Genomic DNA, 21,541 nt, shown 5'->3' on the forward strand with positions numbered 1-21,541 from the left:
CAAGAGAATAAGAAAAACAGTTCACTTTACCCATGTCACCTCTCACCCAAATAGCACAGTTCAGTGCCAAGAAAGCCCTATTCAACCAATGATTTCTCCCCTGGGGAAAGGTGGGTGAATGGCCTCCTCTAGCTGCGCAGGAAGCTGCCTCAAAGATCAAATTATTTCTTGCTCCATCCCAAACACTGAAGTAACTCCCAGTAGTTTTGGGAGGATGAAAAGAGGAAGGAGAAATTGAGGAGTCCGCTAGTCCATCCATGGTCTCCATCAGGAAGTAGTTGCACCACCCTCTTAAAATGTCTTATCTATGAACCCCAACTCCCACTTGATATAAGGATACTCCAAATACTCCCATTCATCAACTTTTCCCTATACTGACTCACTACACACACCTCAAAGACACCAGATACAAGCCTTTCAGGTAGACATCATGAGCACTGCACTAAGACAGTGCCCTAAAGGGAAAAAGACTGGGAGACTCAGAGCATTCAGTATGGTTTACAGAATTGAGAGAACACAATGTTTATTCTACTCAATAGGGAAAGGAGGTATGGAGGGAAGTCATCCACAGAGTAGAGTGAGGGAGTGTCTGCATACCTAAATTGGCTATTTGGTGAAGGGTTTTCTTCCTGAAGACAGTCAATAAAGACTGGTGGAGGCGTGTGTATGTACACACACAGGCAATATAATAGTGGGGGCTTTGATGCCCCAATGTCAACAATAGATAGATAATCCAGACACAAAATCAGTAAGGAATTCAACTATACTTTAGACAAAGTGTGCCTAAAACGCATAAAGAACATTCAACTTAACAGCATGAGAAGGTACATTTTAGTATATATGAACTATTTTCCCGAATAGTTCATATTAGCCCATAAAACAAGTTTTAACAAATGTATTTATTTAAATCATAGTAGAATTTTTCTCAACACAATATTACAAAATTAGAAATGAATAACAGAAGAGAAACTGAAAAATGCAAAAAACTGTGAAAATTGAACACACTAGTAAACAACCAAAGGTAAAAGAAGAAATAAAAGGGAAATCAAGAAATATCTTCAAATAAAAAAACAGAAACACAATGTAACATCCCATACCAGATATACGGAAAACAATAAAAGCAGCTCTAAGAAGGAAGATTATAGCAATAAATGGCTACTTTAGGAAGAGACTCCAATCTAAAATAAACAATCAAACCTTTCAACTCAAGGAACTAAGTAAAAAAATAAAATAAAATAAAATAAAAATAAAAAATAAATATGTCCAAAGTTAGCAGATGAAGAAAATAACAAATCTCACAGAAGAAATAATTTAAACAGAGAATGGAAAATCAATAGAGGAGACCATTCAAAATGAGTTAATTTTTTAAAAGACAATCACATATGACAAAACTTGTTCTACACCAAGAAAAAACTCAAATAAATAAAATCAGAAATGAAAAAAGAGACAATACTACTAATAGACAAAGTCTCATAAGAGATTACTGTAAACAATCATAAAGCAGCAAATTGAATAAACTAGAAAAATAAATAAATTCCTAGAAACAACCAACACCCAAGACTGAGTCACAGGAAAATGGAAAATATGATAGACCAATAATAAATAAAGAAATACAACCATTAATCTAAAATCTCCCAACAAAGCAAAGCCTAGGACTTTGTGTTACACTGGTGAGCTCCACCACACATTTTATGCAAACTAAATGCTAGATTCTTTAAAACAACTGAAGAGAAGGGAGAAAACCTTTATAAACTCATGAGACCAGCATTATCCAGACACAAAAGCAAGACAAATAAAATACAAGGAAAAAAATCATTGATGAATATCTATAAAAAATATACCTGAAAAAACTCCCCAGCAAATACTAGCAATCTGAATTTTATAACACATTTAAATGAACATACATCATGATAAAATAAGACTTATCTTTGGAATAGTGTCAGTGACCTGACATATACGAATCAATAAACATGATAGATTACATCAACAAAAGATAAAAATTACACAACAATCTTAATAAACACAAAAATTTCAAAAAGCATCCTTTTGAGTTTTTTATGATGAAAACTCTCAAGCAATTAAGCATAGAAGGAAGTTGCCTCAATATAACAAGTGCCATATATGCCAAAATCACAATTAATATCACAATCAATGGTAAAAAGCGGAAATCTTTTTCTTTTGAGATATCCATGCCCATTCAAATTATTAGTGAAAATCTTGGCCAGAATTATGAGGCAAGAAAAGCAAAAGGCATCTGTGGTGGATTAATTAATGGTCAACTTGTATCACCAAGCTGAACTGAGACAGCATGTTTCTGGGTGCTGGAGACTCACTTAAAAATTGTTGCCAACAGCATAAAAGAACTGGGGAACTAGAGGGAAAGACGGTGTGCTGTTGATTCTCCTGGAGAAGGCTGTCACTCTGGTTTTCCTGATATGAACTCAGCCACACTGTGAGAGAAGCTCGGTCCTCATTGTCATTGAGGAGTGCTACAATTCTCTTCGGGGGAACTCTAGTCTGTACCTTGGGCATCACTTCCTGGCTCTAGTGTGGATCACTCAAACTGATGGCACCCATCCTTCACCCTGCTGATGCAAACTTTCTAGCTTCCATCGCTGACCTTTGGGTCTTCCCACTGCAGATCCTTGGTACAGACTTGCATGAAGCATTGTTGTGGGCTCTAGGCCTCCAGCTGGACTCATGGAGAACACTGTCATGGGCTCTAGGGTTTCAGCTGGATTCATGTAGGACATTGTCATGGGATGCAGGCCATCAATTGGATGCTTTGGGTCTCTAGCATGTGAAAAGATTTCCTGCACTCTTTTGCATTTGACTCTTGGGTTGAATGTTATAAAACGATCCTGTAAATCATGTGTTCTGTATTAAATCCATCCCCAGTAAACTCTGAGTACAATAGCATCCAACCCAGAGAGAAATATGTCTCTGACAATATTATCGCATGCACAGAAATATCTAAAGATTTCACCAAAACTGTTAGAACAAATGAATTCAGTAATGTTGTAGGATATAAAATTAACATGAAAATCAATTTAATTTGTATTCGCTAACAACAAAATATCCAAAAAATAAATTAAGAAAATTATTCCATGTTACAGATCAAAAAGAATACAAAGTTTAGAAATAAATTAGACTAAGGAAATAAAAGACCTATGCACTAAAACATAAAAAACACTGATGAAAAAAAATAAACAAAAATGGAAAGATTTTCAAGGACTGGAAGAATTGGTAATATCAAAATAGCACATGACCTGAAGAGACGAACAGATTCAACATAATGCCTATGAAAATTCCAATGGCATCTTTGACAAAAGTGGAACAATAACACTAAAATTCCGTGAGACCCTGAACAACTAAAGCACTCATGATTAAAACGCGAAGTTGGAGGCATCATAATACCTAACTTCAAATATACTACAAATCTATTAAAATAAAATTGGTACAGTGATGACATAAAAACAAACAAACAGAAAAATGGTACAGACTAGAAAGCCCAGAAATAAGCTACTTACATACAATAAAAAAAAAAAATTCCTGGCAAATTGCCAAGAAGAAACAACAGAAAAGGACAGTTCTTTCAAAAACTATGGCAGGGGCCAGGGGTGTAGTTCAGGGGCACAAAGCCTGCTTGGATAATGTGAAATCCTGATGTTGATTCTTGATTTTAAAAAATCAATAAATGATATCAGGGAAACTGGATATCCATCTGCCAAAAAAAAGAGTCAATTGGATTCTTACTTTCTACTATACACAAAATGAAATAGATTAAAAACACAAATACAAGAACTGAACCTGCAAAATTGCTAGGGAAAAACATAAGTAATGAGTTCTAGTTCACAGGTCTTACCATTTTTTTAATCATACAAAAGCAAAAACCAAAAAGGCAAAAGTAAACAAGTAGGACTACATATCTATGTAGCAAGGAGACAATTAACAAAACAAAAAGATACCATGCAGAACAAAAGGAAATATTTGAAAACCACATGTCTGGTAAAGGGTTAATCCTCAAAATATAAGGAAATTATGCAACACAATGAAAAGACACAAATAATTCTATTTTTTAATTAGCAAAGAACCTGAATATTCATTTTTCCAAAGAAGAAACACAAAAAGTCATATAGTCAACATCACTAATTCTCAAGAACATGGAAATAACCATAATGAGACATCACCTCATACTTGTAATAATGCTTATTATCAAAATATTTTAAAAAAACAGTTGCTAGTGAGATGTGGACAAAAAGAGACAAAGTGAACCACCAAAACCCACAACTCAAGGGAAGACCTGTTATCAAGTTCCTTGGTTTTGTTTTCTTCCTAAATATTTTAGCTCAAACCCAAGCGTAGCCACAATTTGGACATAGCAACAGATGTAGGATCTCAGGTAGAGGACATTAAGAAAAGTCTGCTCAGTCTACCCAAATAGCCAGTTAAAAGAAATTCCTGAAGAAAGTCTTTAAAATTATAATCTCTCTACTTCACAGAAGTACTACAAAAGGAGCAGCACCTGCCCCCTAAGAAGTTTTGGGGAGAAAAATGCAGAGTCATATTAACCATCCACATACCTCAGTCATTAGATGACACTCCCTCTGCTACCCAGCAGACACTGCTACAATACAGGGGCAGAATCTTGTTGTCCATTTTCATGCCATGGTACTAAACAACTGACAACAAAAGGCAGCATTGTATTTCTTCTCAGCTAGAGTTGCAGGAGGGAGTTAGATTGTGGAAAGACAGGTACATACATTTTCAAATCATTGTGTAAAGTCTTGGGCGTCCCCCCAGGTCTCACTAAGAGAAACTAGACTCAGCTCAGAACTTTAAAGACTGAAATATATGTGAAATACTGTCCAAATACTTCAAACTAGCCACTGGCTAGAAAGCAAAAAAACAGTACTGTGAAGATTTTAAATATCACACAGATATGTGAACCACACTCTACAAGTGACCCAAAGTTTGTTCTAAATCTCTCAAAAGTTTAGTAAAATAAAACCTTTAAGTAGGAACCATAATTTTATAGTACAATACTACAGCTCATTCCAAAATTATTCTCCAAGAAAAAGGAAAATGTGAACTCAAGTGAAAAAGAATTTTAAAAAGACAATCAATAGATAATAATACCAAAACAGAAAACACACTGGGATTATCTGACAAGTACATATTTTAAAGATGGCATCATGCCAAAGTACCAAAAAGCAATTGTAGGGGCTGGGGATTTAGCTCAGTGGCATAAGCGCCTGCATTGCAAGCAGGCAGTCATGAGTTCAATCCCTGGTACTGATAAAAAGGAAAAAGACAAAAAAAAAAAAAAAAAAGCAATTATAACATGCTTGGGGAAAAGTAGAAATTTAGAAACTTTACCAAGAATCTAGAATATATGGAGAAAAACAAAGTAGCAATTTTACAATATTATAGAAAAAATATTAAGTAATTTCATACAATTTAAGGATATCATTATATTGCCAAATATAACAAGTATGAGATAAAAACCAATGAACTCCAAATTTAAAGCTTTCCAGCACATACACAATTTTCTGTACAATCTGGTACAAAATTTGAAATTTAAGTGTGCATATTTTAAAATTAATAAGCAAATTTAAATGTATAAATTGGAGAAAAATTTAAACATTTATAGCAATATGAGTTTTAGGTTACTTCCTGATTTTGAGTGTTTATTTTAATCAGAAATAACAAAATTATAACTGAAATTTCTGCAAATGTTCAATCTCAAATCGAAGATGTAATTCTAGAAAAGGCACTAAAAATAACATTTTGAAAATACATGTTATGTGCCAGGGATATAGCTCAGTGGCACAGCACCTGCATGGCAAGCATGAGGTCATAAGTTTGATTCCTGGTACAAAAAAATGTATGTTATGAAATATAACCATACATATGCAAGATAGTCCCTGAATGAATTATCCAAATTGAATATTCTGGTACAATAAACAAGAAAGCATCCCTAAATATCCCTTGTTTTCAGAATAATCTTTAACAGAGAGAATTCTTGTCTCAAATTATATTGATGCTTATCAATATTTTTTAAAATTCCTTTGAAAGTAAGCACAACTAACCAGAGATTCCCTGAAGCTCAATTAAAAACAAGATAGTCCTGACCTAACCTCACTGTCACATTTCCAAAAACACTTAATTAATAAAAACTGATGATATAGTTCAATTCTGAGCATCAGAAGCAGGCAGAATGCAAGTTTGACCCCATAGGAGGCAATTTAGTGACTTAGGGAGACCTAGCCTTAAAAATAAAAAAATTTAAAAAGGGTTGGAGATGCAGCTCCATGCAAAGGTCCTGGGTTCAGTCCTCATTACCAGAATAGCAAATAAATACATACATAAATAAATAAATAAATAAATAAATAAATAAATGCAAAAGAAAAATATAAAATAGAATAGTCAAATACACACAAAAGAAATTATATGCTTTTTTAAATAAATCTTCCCCAAAAGACAATCTAAATTGGAAAAATAAATTCACATAAACATAGGAAAAATAAATAAAATTCTTCTAGTAAGTGAAGGGGGTACATTCTTTAAAGAAGTTTCTGTAACTGACTCCAAAAGCTATAAAACATTATAAGAACATCATTTCCAACCTTGGACTTACAATGACTTTATTACTACTAAGGTATTCTAGACATTTTTTCCTGATCAAGAACTTATTTCAGAGCAAAATAAATGCTGTATAGTAATGTGCTCATCCCCCCTCTGAGCCCTGGAAAATGGTACAGGGAGATGTCCTCCTCAGGGGAAAAAAAAGAATTTAAATGTGTATGTACATGTACCAATAACCCACAATGAATGTAATCATTACATATTACAAGCATATCAATAAAACTTTTCTTAAAATTTAAAATAAATTTGTGAGGAGAAAGAAGTAATCACCTAACACAATCACAGATACCTGCAAGCAACGATAACTGTATGTACCATGTCCACTCTACTGGCAACCCCACCCCAGTAGCCCTAGGCTCCAAGCCACTCCCTGAGAACTTAGGATCAGGCCTGTCCCAGGTTCCACAGTGGGACAGAAAAAGAATTCAAAATAGTCATTTTAAAGAAATACAATTAGGTACCTGAGAATACTGTTGTATGACTAAACAATAACAACAAAATCAAGAAAAAGTACACAAAATCAGAAGTTCAACAAAGAGATAGAAACCATTAAAAAGAACAAAGAGAAATTTATCAATATATGCATTATATCATCAATATATTCACTTAGGTGTCCCAGAATTATCAAAGAAAGATAATGGGAAACAAGTTTATTTTTAAAAAAAAGGAAGCCTCCCAACTCTGGAGATAAACATGAACATTCAGATCTTTGAAGCTCAAAAGGTCTAAAGTAGATTAAATATAAAAAACTTTCACTGATAAGATTCTTAAAAGCCCAACACAAAAATTTTGAAAACTGTAAGCACTACGGTTTGTGTCTAGATGTCCCCCAAATCCTCAAGTGATAATGGGGCCAGGCTTCTAGAGTTTGTGTCTGATTCATGGTCTAATGCTGGGAATACGGGTATGAGTGCTAACTGGGTCTGGCCTATATATGATATAATGGACATAAAACGTCTTCTCATGCATGCCTCAGGGGTCACTTTTGGTATCTACTGCCATGAAATATTCCTCTCTGCCACAAGCCACCCTGCCTTGGATCCAGCAGATTATGGGAAGAAATCTCCACAAACTGGGAGCTAAATAAACCTTTACTCCTTTAACTTTGGATGCCAAGTATTTTGTTCCAGCAAAAAGGAAAAAAGTAACCAAGTAACAGCAAAAAAAGATGTAATTCATTACATAAAAGAAAATTTCAGGAAGGGTAAAAGAGCATAAATCCTGTAGACCGGGAGTAGATACAATGGTATACTCAAAATGGTGAAATAAAAACATATCCTAACAAAGATAACAATAGTTTCCAAAGCTGTCCTTTGGAAATTGTTACAGTTTGTGTCTGGATGTTCCCCCAAAGCTTAATGGGGTGACAGATGATGTGTTTGGGACATGGTTAGATCTATAGTGTATGATGCTGGTATTAAGGGCATGTGATTACTAAATCAGTCCACTGATAAATTTAGTGCCCACTCTAAACTGGGTAGCCTGGATTGAATCTAAAAGAGGCAGCAAGAAGCTACTACTATTGTTTGTTGGTTCACTCAGTTTTGCTGTTTTTTGCCTGCATGAACTGCTTTTCTTCTGTGATGCCCCTCTGCCACACCATCCTGCCTTGGCGCCAGTTCATTATGAAATGAAACCTCTAGAAACTGTGAGCTAAATAAACCTTTTCTCCCTTAACTTTGGGTGTTGGGTATTCTGTTTCAGTGACAAGGACAACAAACTAAGACAGAAATAAAGGCAGCATCAAGACTTTCCCAGACAAATACTGGTTAGGAGAGTTCATCACCAACATGTTACATGAGAAATGTGAAAGGGAACTCATCAAGTTGAAATGGAAATGAGTGAAGAACATGTGACTCGCAAAAGATAACACTCACTGTGAGGGTGAGAAGAAAGTCAAATCAGAGATTCTATTATTGTAATGATGGCACATAAATCACTTTTCACGTTAAAAGTTGAAAAATAAAAGTGCTACTATAGCTCCAAAAATTTGTTAATAGATACATGATATTTTAGAGATGTAAACAGTGACATCAATAACAAAAGTGGTTTTTGGGTGTTGTTGTTATTATTGTTGTTTTCACAGAAGTTACTACAGGATTTCTCCATGGTGTTGAAATTTAGTTAATATCAGGTTAAAAAGACTACATTTCATGTAAGTCTAATGTTAACTACAAAGAGAAAACCTACAATACATGTACAAAGAGAAAGAGAAATAAACCCAGAATACTACTATAAACAATATCAAATCACAAAGAAACCAGCAAGAAATGAAAATGGAACAAATGACCTACATAACAGCCATAAAATATTTTTGTCAACTGAATGGCAGTCTTTCTTCTCAATAATTATTTTAAAATTAAATGAGTTAAGTTCTTCAATCAAAAGCATAGCATGGTTGAATGGATTTAAAAAATATTCAACTATATGGTGCCAATGAGGCACTCGTGTTAGCTCTACAGACCCAAAAAGTCCAAGAATGAAAGAATACTACATGCAAATGGTAACCCAAAACGAGAGGAGACAGACAGATTTACATTAAACAAAATGACTTTTGAGGTTAAAAACTGTAAAAAAAAAAGATGAGATATTTTTTCTATAAGATTAAAGGAATCATTTCATCTAGAAGATTTAATAGTTGTATGTGTTGAATTCAATACTGGATGCATAAATGTTTGCAACTGTTACATCATCTTGATGAACTGGTCTCTTTAATAATATACACTGCAGTTACTAATAAAGCAAATATTAATCTACCTAGAGATAGAAATAGCAATACAATAACAATAACCTAGATACTCCCTCTTTCAACAATGAATAAATGATTCAGATAGACCAGAAAGAAAACATTGCACTCAAACTATACTTTAGAAAAATGACCTAGTAAACATAGCAAACATACTATCCAGAGACAACAAAATAAACCTGTGTCTCAGGTACATGTAGATAATTTTTTAGATTTCACATGGGACCACAAAATAAGACTTACTGACAGGTGTATAGCAGATACATAAAACTTCCCTCCACACTACTAATCATCAGAGAAATGTAAATTAAAATCATTGTTAGACATTACCTCACAATTATTAGTGGTTATTATCAAAAACAAAAGACAGAGTATTGACAAAAACATAAGGAAAACTTTTGTCCATTGTTGATGGGTATATGAATAGGTCTAGCCACTATGAGGAAGAGTTTGGGGTGCCCCAAAAACTAAAACTAGAACTATCATAGGATCCAACAATCCTACATCTGAGTACCTCTCCAAAGAAAATAGAACCATATGTCAAAGAAATAGGTACTTTCTGATATTCACTACAGCATTATTCACATTAGCTAACATACAAGGCAAATCTATCAGCGAATAATTGAGAGAAGAAAATATAATACACCATGAAATATTGTTCAGCTTTAGAAAAGTTGTCACTTGTGACAACAAGGATGAAAGCAAAGACCATTATGATTAAGTGAAATAAAACCAGTACAGAGAGGCAAATATTTCCTGATCTCAGAGGTATCAGCTGAATTCATAAAAAGCAGAAAAGAGAATACTAGTTGCCAGTGTTGTAGAGTGACAAACAGAAAAATGTTAGCCAAAAGGTATAAAGCTTCTATTAGATAAAATGCATGATTTGGAGATCTACTGTTAAGCATGGTGAATACAATTAATAATACTTATTGTAAACTAGTGTTAGGAAAAATCTTAAATATTACTTCAGGTAATATATGTAAAGTGATACACATGTTAATTTATCTAATTTAATAGTTTCACAATATTATATGTACATCAAAATGCCACAATACACACTGGAAATACATAAAATTATAAGTTACTAATTACAACTTAATGAAACTAAGTGGGAGAATAATGTACACACTTTCATCCAAATTTGTCACCCAAAGCTCATGTGTTGCCAGATCAACCCCAAAGGCAATACTATTGAGAGGTGGCGCCTTTAACATGTAATCCATTAAGAACAGATTAATCTTGTTACCAGAGAAGATTAGTTCTCTGGAGTGGATCCCTAACAAAGTTAAGTTTGGGCCCCTTTCCTCTTTCGCATGTCCATGGCCTCTTGCTTTTCTGCCTTTAGCCATGGATATAGCAGAAAGGCCTTTGTCACAAATGAGCTCCTCCATCTTGAAACTCCTACCCCCCAAAATATAACAAGTCAGTCTCTGCTCTTTATCAATTAACTACCTCAGGTATTCTGATATAGTAATACAAAACAAACTAATTTCTCATCTAAGTAACAGTTAACAAGTATAAATTAAGATTTATAATTTTTACTTAAGCATTATGATACTGTGATTGTAACTAAATTTGCCTAGAGCTGTGTCTCACCTCACCGTGTAGAGAATGAGAATACTTTCGATGTAGACAGGAAAGCTGTATCTTAATGCATATACAAAGATGTTTGCAGTGCTGTGTATTGTGTGGAAGTTCAAGTATGTACAGAGAGTGACAAATATATTCTGAGTAGTGGAAGAGGCAAAGTTTACTACATTTTAAACTATTGTCTCTCATTTCCAAATCTGAGAACCCATAACCCCTGTCTGTCTAGGAAGATGTTTCTTGGTCGGGCTAAAGTGTGTGCAGGTACGTGTGAGATTGGTGAAAGGGCTCCCGCTTCCAACTCCCCTCCTTCCACAAACAGCAGCTCTTTCCCACATTTTGATTCTCTGAAGATTTTGGGACATGATTATTCTCTACTTCTTCCTGATGTCATAATGCTTCCCTCTCAAACTTTTTAACATGACTATTTTCTACTTTTTCTCTCCTTTATACTCCCCCCACCCTTCTGACTTTTTCCTTTCCTATCTTTTCTCTGCCTGTGTCATTTTATTTTCCTACCAATATTATTTTAACCTGTTTCCACATTTGTTTCTTGTGTGCTTATGCTGGTAACACTTAACATAATGTTACTTAGTAAAGCAACCGTAATATGTAAGACATAAAAACATCATTTTTCTTGACATGTTATAACAATACAATAGAAAGTTTACCACCCCTTAAAAACCCTCAACAGAAAGACCATTAGCAAATACTTTTATATATATTAATGTTAGACACTCAACATTGTAATGTTTTGAACTGGTGAAGGGATGATAGTATTCACTATGTCAGTGAGGTCAGATTTCTGTACATGAATAAAGCATTGCATAAAACAGCTTTCTCATCAGTAAAGATAATTTTAAAAAGAGAATACATTCCCAGTAATTTAAATACACTGAAATAAAATTTACATCTCATGAATGTTTATCTTAAGTGATTAGGAATTTGAAATTAAATTTTAAATGGCATGTTTCCTTAGTTATGAATTTTTATAAAGATGTAATATTATTAATACCATTTTTTAACATATGGAGAGATGGCAAACACAGTTATTCTAGCACCGACGGCATTACATGATGTGGTTAGGCATCTTGACTAATCATTTCCAAATCCTTTTTAACATACTGTCCTTTTAACTAAACGATGACTGGTTAATATAAAATGTAGAAATCACACTGGAATGAATACCATTAAGTGCCGCATTGTTTAAACCTCAGAGATTATACAGAAAATAAGTTGCTTTGTAGTTTGTTTTAAAATAATGTCTAACTGAGTGTGATGGTACATACCTGTAATCCCAGTACATAGGAGGCTGAGGCAGGAGGATCACTGTGAGTTCAAGGACACCCTGAACTGCATAGTGAGATCCTGTCTCAAAAGAACCAACAATTAAATAAATAAATAAGGCATCTTCAAAGTTAGAAGGGAGGAGAAAAGAAAAAATGAGAAAAGAAGCATAAAATGGAAACAAAGGTTTGTAATAGGAGAGGAAGAAGGGTTGAAGGGAGAGGATGAGAATGGGGGGGGGAATCAAGATATATCATGTATAGGTACCAATTCTCTATGATGAATGTCATCACTATGTGTACCTTGTACCAACAAACAATTAAATTTTTTTAAAAACTCAAACTTAAGTGGGATTTAAATCTTAAAATGCATAGAAGTACAAATTTTTAAGTAAACTACAGAATAAAAATATCACTTTGTGAAACTTTTACTTCTGACATTTGCGTAAGAGAAATAAAAATAACTGCAACTTAAGTTTACATCGCTAGCCTAGACCAAAGGAACTACATGCTCTTCCACATTTCCGGTGCTGCAGGAGCTCCGCTGGAGAGCCCGGTGGGGCCCATGCTTCTCGCTCGGCTGTTGCCTCTCTATTCCTTATTTATGATGAACACACCAATTAGCGCTTACTCTTGGTATTTTCTTATCAAGCCATTTTCTGAACTAATGAACTTAGACAATTAAATGAAAAATGTATGAAGACTTCACTTCCTATAAGTGTAACATGATCAATTCACTCTTCAACATATCAGTAATCCCTAAAATTCTTTACTTCCAATGATGGCTTACAGTAAGAAATTTACTGGAATTTGTTCTCCACCAGTAGTTAGATTTATCTACCAACAAAGTAAAAAGCAATAAAGCAAATTCTACAAAGTATGCTAGAATATAATAATTTTCTATAAATATTTTAGTGAGAAAATGTAAAGAAAGAAAATGATGAGAAAAGAAAATATAGTTTTGTCCGATTAAGATTTTCACAGGGAAATTCAGCAGAAATGCACTGCTAATACATCTGTACTATCTTCAGGATCCTGAAGCTTTGTGTCTCAGGCCCAGATTTTTATTTTGTGCTCTTAAGACACTATTACTGGCTACCTGTGACCCATTTTTAGAGGACTGAACACTGAATATAGTTCTGCAACACCTCTCCAAGCACTCAAGTTTCAATAATTCTTACCTATCTTTATTTCCCAAAGCCCTGAGATGATAACATTTCCTATGAAACTATCTCCACGACACCACCTTTGACTTTTCAGTTATCTACTACCCACAGGTGCTTACATTACTTTGTCTCAGAAAAATTAGTATTGTTATTTCTTATGATAAGTCACTATTGATACAGACCAGTGTTGGTAAACCTACAGCATGCACACCTCAGCAGGCTCTTTGTTATCAGTGAAAGCTCTAAAAGGTTCATCGGTCATCACTGATACTGATCTCTCCACGTAAACCACATCTACAGCATTCCTGTTGGAAACATAAGAAATTTCTACAGCAGATTCTGTGCTACTACTGTCTTTGCCCTAATCTCACCAAAGGTCACACTGAATGTGAACAAGCCTCACACTTAGATTTTGACACCTGACCTCTCCTTTGTCCTTCTCTGCCTTTATAAGCCATATGGTATTTTCTCTCTGTGGAGCAGGAAACATCCCTTGTCCTGCAATTTACCTATTCTCTTTCATACAGTAATTCTCACATCACTCTGCTATCACCATGAGAATGTGCCTCAGCTCTCCTGATGGTCCCAGGAGCCAACACTGTCAAATGGAAGCATGAAGCAAGTTGCTCCAGCAAAGCTGGTAAGAACTTAACAAGAACATGTCTAGCTGACTGCAAATGTATGAGTAAATAATTAGTTTACTTTTTTGTATGCTACTAAGGCTTGAGTTTGTTCACTCTCAAGGACCTGAACTGGATCCCCAATCTCCCAAAGGAGTGTATGGCAAAGGCTTAAATAAATGAGATAAATGATATGATTTTAGGACTCCAGGAGGATCAAAACCCTCTCCAGAATTCAGGAACTCTGCTGGCTAAAACACAGAATGCATCTGGGAAGCCTATATATACCATTTTTTTCAAACAACACAGAAACTAGACAGACCTTGGGAGTGGCTCAAGGACTTTGCAAATAACAAATTATATTAACAAGGAGAAGTATCTTAGGAGAAGATCTCCATGTTGCATTTCACTACAAGGGTGAAATGCCTGCTGCTACGGTCTTTATTTAGTTAATTGGAATGGGGGCCAGGTGTCCTCAGCCATTATCTTCTCTTGCCCCTGCCATGCAGCAGCCCTGAATGTGTGTTTATTTTCCAGTTTCAATGGCTCCCAACAGTTTACTAATCAGTAATAACTAAATAAAACAGAAGTTGGAACTCAGCCAAATTCTTACTTGAGACTATTTAAAAGAAAGATTTTAAAAACTATAAATTCTTTTTTACACTCTTTATACATCCCCATAAAATTTTGTCCCACCATTCTCCATCACAGCCGTCTCTGAAATGAGCTGTAAGAAATGTTTCCAAGTCAATAAATCAGTATGGAGGTTTCACAATGAACTGAAATTAAAAATTCTATATGACCCCTCTATCAGCAATCCCTCTACTAAGTATCTTCCCCAAAGAGCTTAAGTCATCATACTACAGTGATACTTGCAAACCAATATCTATGGTAGCTAAATTCTGGAAGCAGCTTGTATACCCATCAACAGATGGTTGGATAGGGACAATGAGGTATCTATATATAACAGAATAATACTTTTTCTATAAAAATGACAGATTTAAGAGATTGGCAGGGAAAAGAATGTACCTGGAAAAAACAATGTTGTGTGAAATAAGCCAGACACACAGCTTAAATATCAGATGGTAACTATCAGTTGAGTGAGGCAAAGTAGAAACAGAGGGAATGATAAAGGATGGCTAGAAAGGGAGAAGGAGACAGAGCTCTTGCAATAGGGAAGCAATATAAGGGGAAAAGCATGAGGGGAGAGGAGGAGGGAAAGGGGAATTAGGTAGACTCAAGATATGCCATGTATAGAAGCACAATAACCTCAGTTAATGTAAGCATTATATACCACAGCATGAGCTAAAATCATTATCAACAAGAAAGAAAAATGGGATAGGGGAATTTTAATTCTTAAAATGCATAGAAGTACAGGCAGAGGCAGAGGAAGGAAGCAGGAAGGAAGGAGATTTTAAAAAAGAAACAAAATGTGGTATGTACCTCTAAGCACTCCCCAAAATGTTTATGAACTGCAAACATGCACTAATAAAATTAAAAATTAAAAAATAAATATTTCAAGTCAAAAAAGAACATTTTTGTTCTGTCACTTTGAATTTGAGATACAGCTACCCTAATCTACAAGAAAAAGGAGTCTGTGGTTGAAGACTGTAAAATGAAAATGTATTGCATATTTTTAATATATACTTTTCATTAATACTATGGAATACTAAAAAGCGAGCTTAGGCATTAGATTGATTTGATTTATAGCCATAATCCCACCATTCACTACATTTATAGCTATCTTACCTATAGCCTAGTATAGAGAACACAGTGGAGTAAGTATTATAAGCAATAGTACTTTAATTTTTACTATGGATCATTGCATAGTTCCAATTATCATTATTTAATAGTTGAGGAAACTGAGATTTATAGAATTTCCTCTAATTCATAAAGTTAAATGGCAGAGAGGAAGTTAGAAATGCGTTTCGCTGATTTCTCAGCTTTTGTGCTTAAATTTTTTAATGTATCAATATATTCATTACAGCATTTGGTATGTGTATATGTTATTTAATGTATTCCTGATGCTGAATATTTTCTTAGTTTGTGCTAATCAACAACAATTAAGAAAAAAGTACTATCACTTATGTCAAAGCTCTTTACATTTATATATCTTTTGTTTTAAATCACAAGAGTCACCAATAATACTGTCATTTATTTTAGGCCTAATTTCTCAAGACAGGGGAAAATCCCATAAAAACATCCCTAAAAGAGTAGCTTTCATTTCTTCATTGCCTCAGTTTGAAATCTGGCTTTGCCCTTTAAACCTTAAACTCTTTTAAAAGAGGTCCAGAGATATAGTAATCAAGAGAGTCAATATGCACTTGAATGAGTGCCTGTCATAGAATAAGAATATGTAAACATTAGCTCTTATAGTAATAAAATTAATATCATTAATGTCTGTGAAAGGTACTTTATAATTTTTAGTAATTCATCTCATTAAATAAAAGTGAAATTCAACATATTCTCAGTGGAATTTTCCATATCACAGAGTCAAAACCAAATGAATCAATATGGGCCATCTTCCATCCAATCCTCTGGTGGAAGGAAAAGTCACCTTTATTTGCATCTCACTTGTGATCTGCACAAGTTATGCATTAGAGTGTAATACATAACAAATATTTAACTCTATTTACCACAACTATCTTAGGCTTTGTTTCATTTGAGGATTCCAAGGTTATAAAAAATTAAAACTCAAGCTCATCTGCTTGGGCAGATGCCCTCAGGGTGAAAAATAGCTTCATGCTCAACTTGCTAACCAGCTGTTTCCCTAAGTTACCCATTAGACTTACTTATAACTATTTATGAATATGTTTTGTTTTGTTTTATTTACTTTTATTAGAGTACATAATATTATATTCATTGTATGCCATAGGCACACATACATAACATATTCCAATTCCCTTCTTTCTCTTCCTCCATCTATCCCCATTTTATTTTTCTAGCATCAGTTTCACTTCATCTTATAATTCCTTATAAAGTTAACTGTCATATATACAGACTGAAAACCAGACTAACATGTCAGAGAACATATAAAACATGTATCTTGGTTGCTGTTATACTCTAGCCAAAAAAACGCTGTCATCTACTTCTATGTCACCTATGCCCTAGATATTTGCCCTAATTACCTTGTAACTCCCTTTCTAAAGCAGCTGTTTCTCGCAGCTGACCACCCTGGAGCAACCTACCATAATGTTATAAATTAACCTAAGTGCCGCCATACTGTTCTGTATGTGCTGTCACCCTGGTAACCTGTTTCCTGTATTAACCTTTGTTCCCTTTGTGAGGGACAATTGTTCCTGGAATTAGTCGACCTCGAGTTTCCTATATTCCTCTCTACCTTTGTCCCCCTTTTGTGAAAGATAGTTGTCCAGCAATTAGCCGACCACAAGTCATCAAATTCCTGTAAAGGAGGAGTTCATTGACCACCAGTGGTGAAACTTCCCGTAAGAACACTGTCCTCAAGCAAAAAGGCAACAAAGGTTTTCCTCAACCTAATTCTCCTCCCACCTGCAACTTTGTGGTTTTTCCATTTATAAGCCTGACAAAATTTTAACCTGGTTACACAGCTTTGCAAACTCTAACTGCACTGTGTCACCTGGTGCCAGCTTAAACAAACTGCTTCTTTTTCTTTTAAAAGATGTCTTGCCCCATTTTTGGGCAACATTTCAGGGTCTTGTTTTTTGGGGAACAACAGTTGCTTTCCTCTCTTGGCTGGAACAAAATACCCAACACCCCATGTGAAGGGGGAAAAAAGCTTATTTAGCTCACTGCTTATGGAGGTTTTCATCTATAATCAGCTGGCTCCAAGGCAGGGTGGCTTGGTACAAGGTCAACACTTCAAGGCAGCAGCCAGAGCAAAAAAGCTGAACAAGCCCCTTCTCCTCCCTTGTATTGTAAGCAGGCTACCCCCCAATTAGGGTGTGGGTAGCACTCACATCACCTCTGTGCTCTCCTCTTGCACAGGATGAGGGTATTTACAAAGTGAAGATTCTGGCTCCCTGTTGAGTCTCTCAAATTTCTAGCCTTCTCAAGTTGAAATAATATATCAACCATAATAACAAAGACAATTTTACTAAGTCAAGGTACACTTTTAGATACATTGTCTACATTGGATTGCAATACCTTTTTTCTTTCCCTTTTTTCCTATAACCTTTTATTTCTATAAAGATAGGTAGGTAGGTAGATAGATAGATAGATAGATAGATAGATAAACTTTTGTCTAGAATTTTTATTAATTGTTAGAGAAAGATCAGACTAAGTACCCACACATCATAATGCTCTTTCAAATATGTAACATTTGAGTGCTATTGTTACTTTCATTTTAAAAGTTTCACTTCATGAATAAACATTAAAACTGTAATAAACAGTAAAAATTATCCTCTTTTGACTTTCCCTGATTCATTCTGAGAAATTGTTTCTGTAGCAAGTGTTCGAGTTATTTTTTCAAGTTATTTTATTGTAGAGTTTTTAAAATTTACTATTACAAGTTAATATAAGAACTAATAATTAATACTGATGTCAATTTTTATATGTTAGATTTACACTAAGAAATGAGAAATTTGGCACATATATTACCTCACAATCTCTTGATTTTTGTTGCTATTATAATGTTTCTAATATTTAAATTCTATCATGTTATAATTAAGTTCTTGAGTTTGTATAAATTGATTTCAACTCAATTTTTTAAAAAATTTAAATCATCACTATTATTCTCTGCAGAAATAACTAGTCTGCCCAGAAAAGCAAATAAAATTGTATCACCAAACCACTTCTTCTTGAAAAATATCCCAAGCATGAGCTAAAATATATTCCTTATTTATTTGTTTTCACTTCTCATTGCTTCATCCAAAAAATGCTGAAATTTGTTTTCTTTGTTTATGCCATCATTCTTTAGTCTCACTTTTATTAGTCTACTAGAGCTACTACTTAAAGATACTAACTTTTCTGAGCTCTTGCATGCCAAAAAATTATTCTCTTAATTCATTTAATTGAAATTTTGGAAAGAAGGAGAAAACTATATTCAAAATTATTTCCTCAGACAAACTTGATAAAATATGACTCCATGACTTCTAAGCTCAGAATGTCACCAGTGTTGCTAAGCAAGTGGCTGAAATCCATTACTTTTCTCATCCCTTTTGAAACTACTAGTTACATTTCTGTGGAAGCTTCAAGTGTGTTCTCTTTATTTAGAGTGTTCTGAAAATGCAAAGTAATGTCAAAAGAATATAGGTCTTTTAAAATTCACTTTCTTGGCATTCTGTATGTTCCTCAAATTAGGATTTCTGCCTTCACTCAGTTTGGGATAACTTCATATCAAATATTCTCAACTCTTATTTCAGAATTTTGGTCTTTTGTTTTATTTTGTTTTTTGTTTTCTTGTTTGTTTGTTTTGGCATTGGGACGAAACTCAAGACCTTGTGGTTGCCAGGTAGACACTTACACCACTGACCTAAATCCCCAGCCCTGTTTATCGAATGCCTAATCACTAGATGTCTGGTTTGCATCCATCCTTATTTTTTTCAATATTTTTACCTTTTTATATTCAACTAACACTTATGTTATTGTTTTCTTAAAAGAAAATTTGGCAACTTATAAAAATGGAAGATGTTTAAATATTTTCATGTAAAGTAAAAACTATAAATCTGATTCTATACCTCATACATTTGCACAATTATTTCAAATTTGCTCTGAGATCAACAATTTGAACTTTTCATTATCTACATAGTGTTTGAACAGTCATTTTCATATGGGATTCAAAAACCAACATTTTCTACGTGACTCAATTATTTCACTACTTGACAAACCAGTGTCCTTCCCAACACTTTTAATTATAGGTAAACAATGCCAAGAAAGAAAACACTAAGAAAGGAGTTTTCTGATTCAAATACAGATAAAGTTAACAGAGAAAAATATAAATGAGGTAACAGTGGCTCGGGGAACAACTCTTCTTCCTTTGGAATAGATCTGCATTGTCATCTCAAATAAAACATAAAGTATCACATACACATGTGCACTTTTACATGTGCTGTCAGATCATTTTTCTTTCCTAATACTCGTAATATGATAGAAACAACTTTGAATTCAACCTATTTCTAAGTTTAAAAACACTTTATGAGTAACACATTATTTATGTCATATTTCAAAGTGAGTCTTGAGATATACACCAAAGAAACTCACTGGAGAAATACAAGCCAACACTGAAATTGGGATGAAAAAATGATCTATTGAAATAGCACATTACTTAACAATTACTGAAATCTACTATATGTCAAGAGTACTATATGATGTCTTTAAACTGTCTTTTAAATTTATAGATATAAAGAACTCATAGAAACTTGATTCTAACTTCAACCCTATTTCAGATTCAGTCAATTAATGCCTTGACAAAAAATGAACCCATTACTGAATGCCTCTCACTAAATTAATCTAATTCTTATGATTTCCTAGATATTCTGTTAAAATTATTAATTAACCTTGCATTTGTCCTTCCTTAGATTAGCCCATCTTGATCTTGTATTGGCAATTTCACTACTAAAAATATTATAAATTGACTCTTGGCATTGTCACAACTGGTGAAATTTTACTTCAGCAATCAATGCTTTCTATAGCTGTCTGACTACATTTTAAACATGGCAATAGTCCTGCTGATAATTTATTATTAATATCTCTCAAAGGTATTATTGAACACATGGGGCTACATTGTGATATTGTGTTGGAGACCACTATGAAGCAGCTCTGAGCAGGATTTAAAATTAACTAACCAGCTTTCTATGTTTACCTGTGAGTCTGTCCTAGGCCTCGGCCCCTTGCCTGGTGATGGGAGCTGATTCACAGTAAGTGAACCTCTATGAATCACTGGTCCTGGGTGAGGCCAGTAGTGGCCTGTGAGGCCAGAGAGACCTCAAAGGGCAAGATAGGGTCATAGATGAAGACAACCTTGGCTCCAACACTAATTAAGAAAATAGAGACTGAAGCCAAAGGAATTTCACTCCTGCAGTCACACTACTACCATAAATGTCATCTTGGAAATAAAAAATTTCTCCTAAATTGGCATAATTTACTACTTAGAGAAGCCTTTGAAATGACTCCCAAGGTCCTGGTCATCTCTCACACTTTCCTCAGTTTCCCACCTTCTGTTGTTGGACCTAATAAATAAAGTGGGTGGTCCAGAGAAATCTTTGTTATAGCCCTCGGTGTCTCGAGCTTGGGTAAAGGGTTTTGACCCTCCTGGAGCCCTAAAATCATATAACTTGTCTCAATTTATTTAAATCTCTGCCGGACACTTATTTGGGAGATCGGGGATCTAGGTCAGGACCTCATAATATTTTTCTCAATCTGTTGGGCCCCTATAAAAAATATCGTAACTGTGTAGCTTGTAATCAATATAAATTTATTTCTCATAATTCATATACCTAGAAAGTTCAAGATCAAGGCACAAACAGATTCTATGTCAAGTGTAGGTTTGGTCCCTTCTCAGTGGGT

The 21,541-nt window shown here is 34.4% G+C and overlaps 1 protein-coding gene across 1 annotated transcript in view; it reads right to left on the reverse strand.

Annotated features, from left to right (window-relative positions):
- Stpg2 (sperm tail PG-rich repeat containing 2) overlaps positions 1–21,541 on the reverse strand; it is a 574,832-nt gene that overhangs the window by 385,612 nt on the left and 167,679 nt on the right. The gene's annotated exons all lie outside the window — the stretch shown is intronic.

Source organism: Cavia porcellus, unplaced genomic scaffold (genome assembly GCF_034190915.1).
Source record: "Cavia porcellus strain 051 isolate PalLab524CR breed Dunkin Hartley unplaced genomic scaffold, mCavPor4.1 scaffold_4, whole genome shotgun sequence".
Lineage (NCBI taxonomy): Eukaryota > Metazoa > Chordata > Mammalia > Rodentia > Caviidae > Cavia > Cavia porcellus.